General features: G+C 32.9%; 1 long non-coding RNA gene across 3 annotated transcripts; it reads left to right on the plus strand.

Annotated features, from left to right (window-relative positions):
* The first annotated feature begins 393 nt into the window (after window positions 1-393).
* LOC141708000 (uncharacterized) lies at window positions 394-3,613 on the plus strand. Of its 3 annotated transcripts, none has more exons than XR_012569280.1 (5): window positions 394-425; window positions 570-673; window positions 1,337-1,417; window positions 1,818-3,252; window positions 3,498-3,613. It is a non-coding gene; the product is annotated as an uncharacterized LOC141708000 (long non-coding RNA). The 3 variants fall into 3 exon arrangements; XR_012569281.1 differs by having other exon boundaries at window positions 2,995-3,252; XR_012569279.1 differs by having other exon boundaries at window positions 3,146-3,252.
* The last annotated feature ends 5,152 nt before the right edge of the window (window positions 3,614-8,765 follow it).

An 8,765-nucleotide genomic window follows, 5' to 3' on the forward strand; every position in this document is an offset into this window, starting at 1 on the left:
CTTTATTTTTTACTGAGGCATGAACATATTAATGAGCTTCTTTCAGTGACACATAAACAGACTTCAAGCCTTCTTCTAATCTTCTGATTTTTTGTATTTTCCTTGTCTTCATTTCTTCTGATTTCTTGTATAGGCGCAGTATTACTAACCTGTCATGTTCTAGTATTGTTCTCGTGTTGAGTTATCATGTAACTGTTCATACAGCTACACAGTCTCACCAACAATCTCACCCTATTTCATTGTTAAACCTAACAAACAAATTAAATAGAGAGGATAACCCAACTAAAAACTTGAAAAAGTAAAGTACCGGGACTTGTAAATAATGCTACTGGTTTTCTGGATCAAATTCTGCATTTCCAGATTTCTTGAGTAACTGAAATGAAAGATGCTACTGGTTTGAATTGGGGATTTCAAAATTTAGTCGGGTATAATTCTTATTTTCTGCTCATATTTGTGTGTATATCTTCTTGTATGCTAATATTTGAGTGTATATCTCCTTGTATGTGTATATATTTAGGTTGAGATTTATTTTTTCTTAAGGGGTGATATTTATGTTTTGTGTTTTTCAGGGTTACCATTTTTCTTATGGAGTTGGAAATTTGAAGGACACAGCTCAGTAATTGACACAACAATATTTTTATTATGTTCACGATTTTGACCAACTTGGAGTTTGGTAATTTATATTATGTATATTTATTTGGTTTTATCATGTGTTTGATTTTTGTGATGTACTACGGATTCAAAAACTGTGATATACTACAATTTTTTTTTTTTTGTTTTCTCGATCTGGACTATTTTCCTGTGAGTATTTGACTATATTGCTGATGTTATTTTGTTATTGTTATTTTCGTAGTACTTGTTGAGTGTTGAGTGTTTATGCTTTTATAAACCTTACTATAGTTTATTAAGATGTGTGGTGATTTTGTTAAAAAACTAGTCTGCTATATATGGATCGACAAATCTATCATTTGGAACTACATTCCTGCCATTGATTTGTATATTCCCTCACTTTCAAATTTGCTGTTTATATTATTCAGGATCCATCTTTTCTTTGGTATTTGCTAAGCTAAGGTTTCAGATACAAGATCTACCTTTTATGCTTTGGTATCTCTATAGCATTGCTTTGTTTAGTGCCATGTAAAGGTCCATTACTCACATTAAACTGCTTCATAATCTCATTTATACATTCACCTTGGAAATCATGAAATGCCAAAAGATTTTATATATTTAAAATACTTATGTATTCCTGTAACATGATATAAGATGTCAATATGATATCATGTTAATTAATGTTGTGCTTGTATATATAATATCCTATTCTATTTTTTTCATGTAGTAGTAGATGATATCCCTTAAAGTGCATGGTTGATAAGAAGAATTGGAAGATTAAAAGCTGGTGTGCAGTATGAGCCACCAAGTAAGTTCCTCATTAAAATGGTATATATATGCACGATGTCATTAATATAATTGCTAATATGTCTTCTTTTTAAAAGATTTTATGCTTTAGCATGTTAGCGATCTTCTGTCAAGTCTTGTTTATATACTTGGTAATGTACTGTTATTAGGTTGACATTTAGTGTAAGTACTATAATCAGCATAGTTGCAATGGAGTACAATTGTACAAATGACACATCTTACTAGCTAGATCTTAACAGTTTATTGTTGGAAATCTTTAGTGTTCCACCTGCTCAATTCAGGAAGCATTATGGTTCATGATTTGAAGCTGATATTTTAGCAGGATATTTTCTGTTTCAGTCATTTTATCCAGCTGATACTTTTCCAGCTAGTTGTGTAGTTATTTATTGTTCGCTTTGTAGGCTATGAATTTTTTTTACTTGAGCGGGAAGTAGGAGGGTTTCCCTCCCATCGATCCTGCTTTTTCTCTAGCCCGCTTAGGCTTCTCGACTTCTTGACTTTCTGGTCCTATTTCAAGGCTCAGAGTTTCCTGGAGAGGTGTGGAGCCCTCAGTATCCAATTCCTGTTGTAGTTTAGCCACGTACATAGAAAGATTTTTGGTCGAATGGAGTGTAATGTGGGTATATTTGGTGCCTTTTTGTTAGTCCCTCTGTTATATGTTTTAGGGGGATGTTTTGTATATTAGTTGGCCTTTGGCTATATAAATAAAAAAATTATCTGTAGAAATTAATTAATAATAATTAAATTATATGTTAATATATACCAATAAATTTATCAACCTACACCTGCAGAGTGGATAGGCTGAGAGGGGTCAATGCCATCTTCAATTTTATCAGACTTGTGTTATTCATTATTACTACATTACTATTGAAATTTATCAGCACGGGAAAACTTAATATAAATATATTAATGATTTGTGACTAAACAATATACAACCAAAAAGAGAAGAATGTTATACAATGCAGCACGGGAAAACTTAATATAAATATATTAATGATTTGTGACTAAACAATATACAACCAAAAAGAGAAGAATGCTATACAATGCAGATACTCTCTTCTCATTCTATTACTGTCAGGTTTTCTCCTATTTTTCTTAATTTTTATGTTAGTTCCCCATCTAGTATATAGGCTGCTCTTTGTATGGTCCTGACAACCCTTCAAATTTCATGCTGAATTGCTGCTTGTCGTCCTAGAAGTCCTGTGGGCTGAGAAATGGCTTGGACTATTGAAGAGAAGTAAGAAAACCGGCTCTCACTTACATTATTAGGCCCATATATCTACACAACACCCTTAAAATTTAGAATCATATTCTGAAATTGGATAACAGTTACTAGATTGTTAGAAGTTAGAATAACTATGTATTGCATACATCAACCAAGACATTTGTACGCCACTGAAAGTAAGTATAACCTTAATATTTTTGCACCCTGGTACAGAGGTACCCTCGATATTTATTACTCTCTTGTATACACATTCAGTTTCTCTTAGTTCATTATAGACTGAAGGTAAAGGTTCACTGTATATGTAAGCATACTTTTGTAAAGAGGCTAACAAACCATACTCTTTTGTCCCTTAGTTTATGGAAATGGATTGGCTAGGGCCAATACGTGAAAAAGATGAAAGCTAAATATAATGTGGCAAGTCAATAAAAACTTCTGACTAAAGGTGTTACTTTCATTTATGTTGTTTTCTCAGTTTATCTGAAACATGTTTGCTTCAAAATTCAGTTATGATCTGTACATTATCTTACATGGAAAGATAGGGCCTCTCAGTTCTTCCTTAGCTTTAGCTTTTAAATCATGGTGGAAACCTGCCTTCACTCTCAGCCTTTCAGGTATTTATTATATTTTGACTCTGATTTTACCTCTATTATATTAAGATTCCAAGCTATAACTTATAATATAAATTATAATATGTGATGCTGATATAACTTACGAGAAAACTGTATATTACCGAATCCTATGTTCGGGTAGAATTTCCTTGAAGTGGTTAAAATCATTCCCAAATGCAAGGAGATTTGAATAAAATGCATGATAAGTCATTAAGTTTCACTGAAAATTATTTTTCTATACTTTGTAGGCTTATTGCTTTAGGTGTGCAATCTAATGGGTCTCATAGTATCAAGCAGTAACAAGTTGGAAAATTTTACCCCAATTACTATGTTGTATAGGCTATAAATTCTGGGACTATTGCAACTATTGCAGATGGATAATTGCAGTATTATGATCTTTGAAGTTGGTGTTGACGGAAGCAACACAGCTGCATGTTCACTGATAGGTTTACATGACATATTTCTAGTGAAGTTGCATTTGGACATGATGATGAGGCACATGTGAGGCAAGCAAGCTTTTATGTATTTGAACAATTTTTTGTGATCACATAATTTGTTTGCCTTGGAAGAATTTAGTACTTCGTTTTTATTTATTAAATTTGAACTTTGGTTAATAGTTTTTTAAGTTATCGATGTATTTATGTTTTTAATCTTACAAGTAGAATTTTAATTATTACATATGAAAAAATTTAAATGTGTAACCAATAATTTTTTTATGTTAAAAATAGGAAAAAATGTTACAATAAATACAAGAGTGTTAAAAAGGATTATTACAATAAGATATAAAGATTGAACTATTTAGTTATCGAGTGTTACAATAGCAAATATGATGTTGCAAAAGAGTTTATAGTAACATGTTTTTCGGTGTAATTAAAGGTTCAGGGGTGTTACAATAGAACTGTGGTTACACCTGCATGGTGTTTCTATAGATAATGAAAGTGTAACCATGGGGTTTGTGGTTACATTTTTAGCTATGTTACCAAAGTTTAAAAAAATCTTACTATAAACCCCTATTGTAGCACGAACAAATCCAATACCATCAAATTTTCAAAAAGTGTAATCATAGCCCAATTTTTTGCTTTAGCTAACACTTTTTGGCCTTTACATATTTTTTTGGGTGTTGCTAGAGGTCATATATGGTGTAGTGCTGAAAACCTAGCTTGCACACTTGACTGGTGATCCTCGCCACCACCCGTTTCCTTCTTAACTGGAAAAGAACATAAACAGATTCGCAAGAGTGAAATAACTAGCTCTGCAAGTCATAATGACAACATTGAGATTAGATAATGATTAGTTGAAATGATAAAGGGAATCAATTTTCCTGATAAGTAATGATTAGAATTGGATATTTACTTTCATTTTTAAAGACCAAGGTTAGGTTGCTGATCAGTCATGCACTAACCTCGAGCAAGACTCTCAACTTTGCTCTATATACCGGATCCAAGGCACACATTGGCCTATTATGACCATGAATCTGGTCCGACCATGAATCTGGTCCATATTTAAAAACAATCCAATTCTATAATAATAACATATGATAAATAATGTAATTCAATAAACTGAATCATAAACAACATTTATCTTGAAGCATCAGGTGATTCACAACACCATGAAGGTATAAAAAGGTAAACAGGGAGATTGACTTTCAGAATTTTTAAATCAAAAATGAATAATTAAATCTAATTATTAAATCAATTAAGATTAATTAATAACTAATTAAATTAATTAATCAATTAATATTTAAATTAATTGACTAATTAAATAATTAACTATTAACTAAACTTAATTAATAAAATAATTAAGATTTATTTTTAAATCAAAAATAATTTTCAGAAATTAAATTATGATTTTTTTTGGGATTTTTAAATAATTAAAATAATTTTCTGAAAATAAAATAGGCAGAATATCATTTTTATAATTTTTATAAACAGAAATCCAATATTTATAATGTTACGTGCTGATTCTCAATGATCAGAAGAAGTTCAGGATGTGCATATTCTGCATGTCATCAGGATTTGATGTGCCATCAGGATTTGATGTGCCATCAGGATTTGATGCTCATCAGTATCTGCAGAAGCATTAGTATTTGAAGAGCAGTTTGTTGTGAAGATCGAGTCTGTTCCTTATTTTGAGGGATGGATATTTGTTCGTTCTGAGTGATAGGACTTTGTATATTCAGTTAGAGATATGTATCATTTTCTGTTAGTATTTGATAATGCATATCCTAGACTGATTTGTAGTAGCTGTGTATTATATAAACACAGTTTAGGTCATCACATTGTGATTAACTCGAGCATTGTACGACTTAGCAGCTCTCAAGAATATTAGTATTTCTTGAGAGAGTTTGTAATAGTTTTTATCAGAAATATAAAGAACTGTCATATTTTTATACTTGTTCGAAACATTTATGCAATTGTATCCAACCCCCCTTAAACAACTGTATCTTTACTGGGCAACAATTGGTATCAGAGCGAACTGATAAACTTACAATCAAAAGCGATCTAAACATGTCTCTGGATAAGTATGAAAGTATTAAAATCCTTATTCTGAAAAAGACTGAATATCCTACATGGAAGGTGAAAATGCTCATGCACCTGGAAGCTACAGATCCAAATTATCTCGACATAATTAATGATGGACCCTACATGCCAACAAAACTGGTGTCTGTAACTCCTGCTATTGCTGAACATTATCAGTTGAAGGAGAAGAGTGAGTGGACACCAGAAGAGAAAGTAGCCGTGCTGAAAGATGCAAAGGTAAGAAACATCTTGCATAACAGTCTTGATTCTGTGATGTCAAACAGGGTTATAGCCTACAAAACTGCCAAGGAGATCTGGGATGCTCTTGAAACCCAATGTTAAGGAACCATGGCTATCAAGAAGAACAGAAGGACTGTTCTGATTCAATAATATGAACACTTTGAGGCAAAGCCTGATGAAAGTCTCACTGATATCTATGACAGATTTTTGACCCTGCTCAACAATCTGTCTTTGGTGGGAAATGTGTATGATTGAGAGGATTCAAACACTAAGTTTCTGAGAGCCTTGAATGAAGAATGGGAGACTTAGACTTCAATCATACGATATCAGTATAATTTGGAAATAATCACTCTGGATGAAGTCTATAGAATGCTGAGAACTCATGACTTGGAAGTTCAGCAAAGAAAGGAGAGGAAAAGCAGCAAAGGAAAATCAGTTGCTTTGAAAGTAATTGATAAAGCTTCAAAAGAAAGGTCCGTTGAAGTTGTAAGGAAGAAGAACAATCTTCCAGAATCAGATACTGATGATTCATCATCAAATCCTGATGATGATGCTAATTCTGAAACTGATGAGAACATGATAGATTCTGATGTCATGCAAATGGCTGCATTGCTGATTAAGGGCTTCAAGAGGATGCAATTCAGGAAGTCTAAGAAGAATAGAAGCTTCAGTAAGAAGTTCACTGGAGGTGAAAGGAAGTCAACTGGGAGAAGAGATAGAAAAGGCTCTAAAGCTGGAAAGGTAGACAAGACAAAATCAAGTGCTACAACTGTGATGAACCTGGTCACTTTGCTACAGAGTGCAAGAAGACAAAGCATGACAAAGGGAAGAACAAATCCCTAATTACATCAAGCAAGAATTGGATGGACTCCTCTAATTCTGAAAATGAAGACACATGCTATGCACTGATGACTAGCTTTGATGATCTTGCTCACCTTTCTTCTCTTTTGATACTGAATATATCTGAACTGAAATCTATTCTTAAGTCTCTCCATGGTAATTTTAAAAATAAGATTCTAGAGAATAATAGACTGTTAACTGAAAATGAAATGTTAAAGTATAGGAATGATCATTTGGAGTCTAACTTAGTAAATCAGATTGAAATTCAGAAAGAATGTGAGAAAGCTAAACATACAGCAAAGGTATTGGAAGCTAAGTCAGTATGTTAGAAAATGAATTAGAAAATGAGAGAAAAACTCTTAATGCATGGACTATTTCAGGAAAAAAGGTTCATGAGTTGATATCTAAGAAAAACTGGAAAGAATGTCTTGGTTATGTAGATAAAATTAAGGATGTTGACACTGAGAATGAGACTACCCTTAAAACTCCTGTTAAGTTTATCTCTTCAGAAGCTGATGAACCCAAATCCATCTTTGAAAAAGGTTCAACATCAGCATCACAAGAAAAATTAGTAAGTGATAAATCTCAAAGAAAGGAAAACAAGGAAACCATTAAGACTGTTAAGAAAGAAAAGAACATAAGACTTTTGTCTAAAAGATAATTGAAAAAGAAATTACCTGAGGTTACTAACAAGCATCAAGTAAAGAGTCCTAAAAGAAACAGGAATGGTAAGCAAGGCATTTCTAAGGATTCTAATTATAAGGTTGTTCCCAATGCTCCTAGAAAAACTTGTTTTAACTGTGGTAATACTAATCATCTTGCTATTGATTACAGGAGGAGTAAGAAAATGAAATTCCTGAGTCTGATGTTAGGGGTAGATCAGTATTTTATAAACCACAATATCCTTGTTTACATTGTGGTAGTAGTTGGCATTCAATTTATACTTGTAGTTCATATCATAAGTTGTATCACAACTATTATGAACCTTTGCCTAAATTTAATAAAGTTGCTTGTGTGCTTAATTTTCTTGGTTATACTAAATCTGCTTCTGACAAGACAAATCCTGACAAAGGAAAAACTGTCAGAAGTACTCCTGACTCACAAAGGCTTAAGTTGTCCAAAAGAGGGCCCAACAAGTGTGGGTCCTTAAAAATCCTTCTAATTAATTATTCCCGTGACTGTAGGGTTAGAAGAAAAATATACTTGTCTTGGATAATGGATGTTCAGGACACATGATTGGAAATAAATCCCTGATGTCAGAATTTGAGAAGAAGGCTGGCCCATATGTATCTTATAGAGATGGAAATGTAGGACACACTCTGGGATATGGCAACTTGATAATTGGAAAGGTAGCAATAGAGAATGTAGCTCTGGTGGAAGGACTGAAGCATAATCTTCTCAGCATCAGTCAAATCACTGAGAGAGGTTATCATGTAGTATTCTATGACTCACACTGTGAAGTTGTTCATAACAAGTCAAATAAAATTGTCTTGATAGGATACAGACATGGTAACATATATGAAGCAAGGCTACATGAAAGTCTTGAGAAAGAAGCTACTTGCCTTATCTCAAAGGCATCAGTAGATGAGAGCTGAAACTGGCACAAGAAGCTCTCACATCTTAACTTCAGTTCAATCAATGAACTTGCCAAAAAGGAGCTGGTAAGAGGATTACCAAATATGCTATACTCATCTGATGGTCTTTGTGATGCTTGCCAAAAGTCCAAACAAAGAAGAGTATCTTTCAAAAGCAAAACAGAATTCTCTATTTCTGAGCCATATCACATGCTACACTTGGAACTCTTTGGACCAGTGAACATAATGTCCATCAACAAGAAAAGGTACACACTTGTAATTGTTGATGATTTTGCTAGATATACTTGGGTTTATTTTGTACACATGAAGGATGAAACTCCAG

Source organism: Apium graveolens, chromosome 2 (assembly GCF_009905375.1).
Source record: "Apium graveolens cultivar Ventura chromosome 2, ASM990537v1, whole genome shotgun sequence".
Classification (NCBI taxonomy): Eukaryota; Viridiplantae; Streptophyta; class Magnoliopsida; order Apiales; family Apiaceae; genus Apium; species Apium graveolens.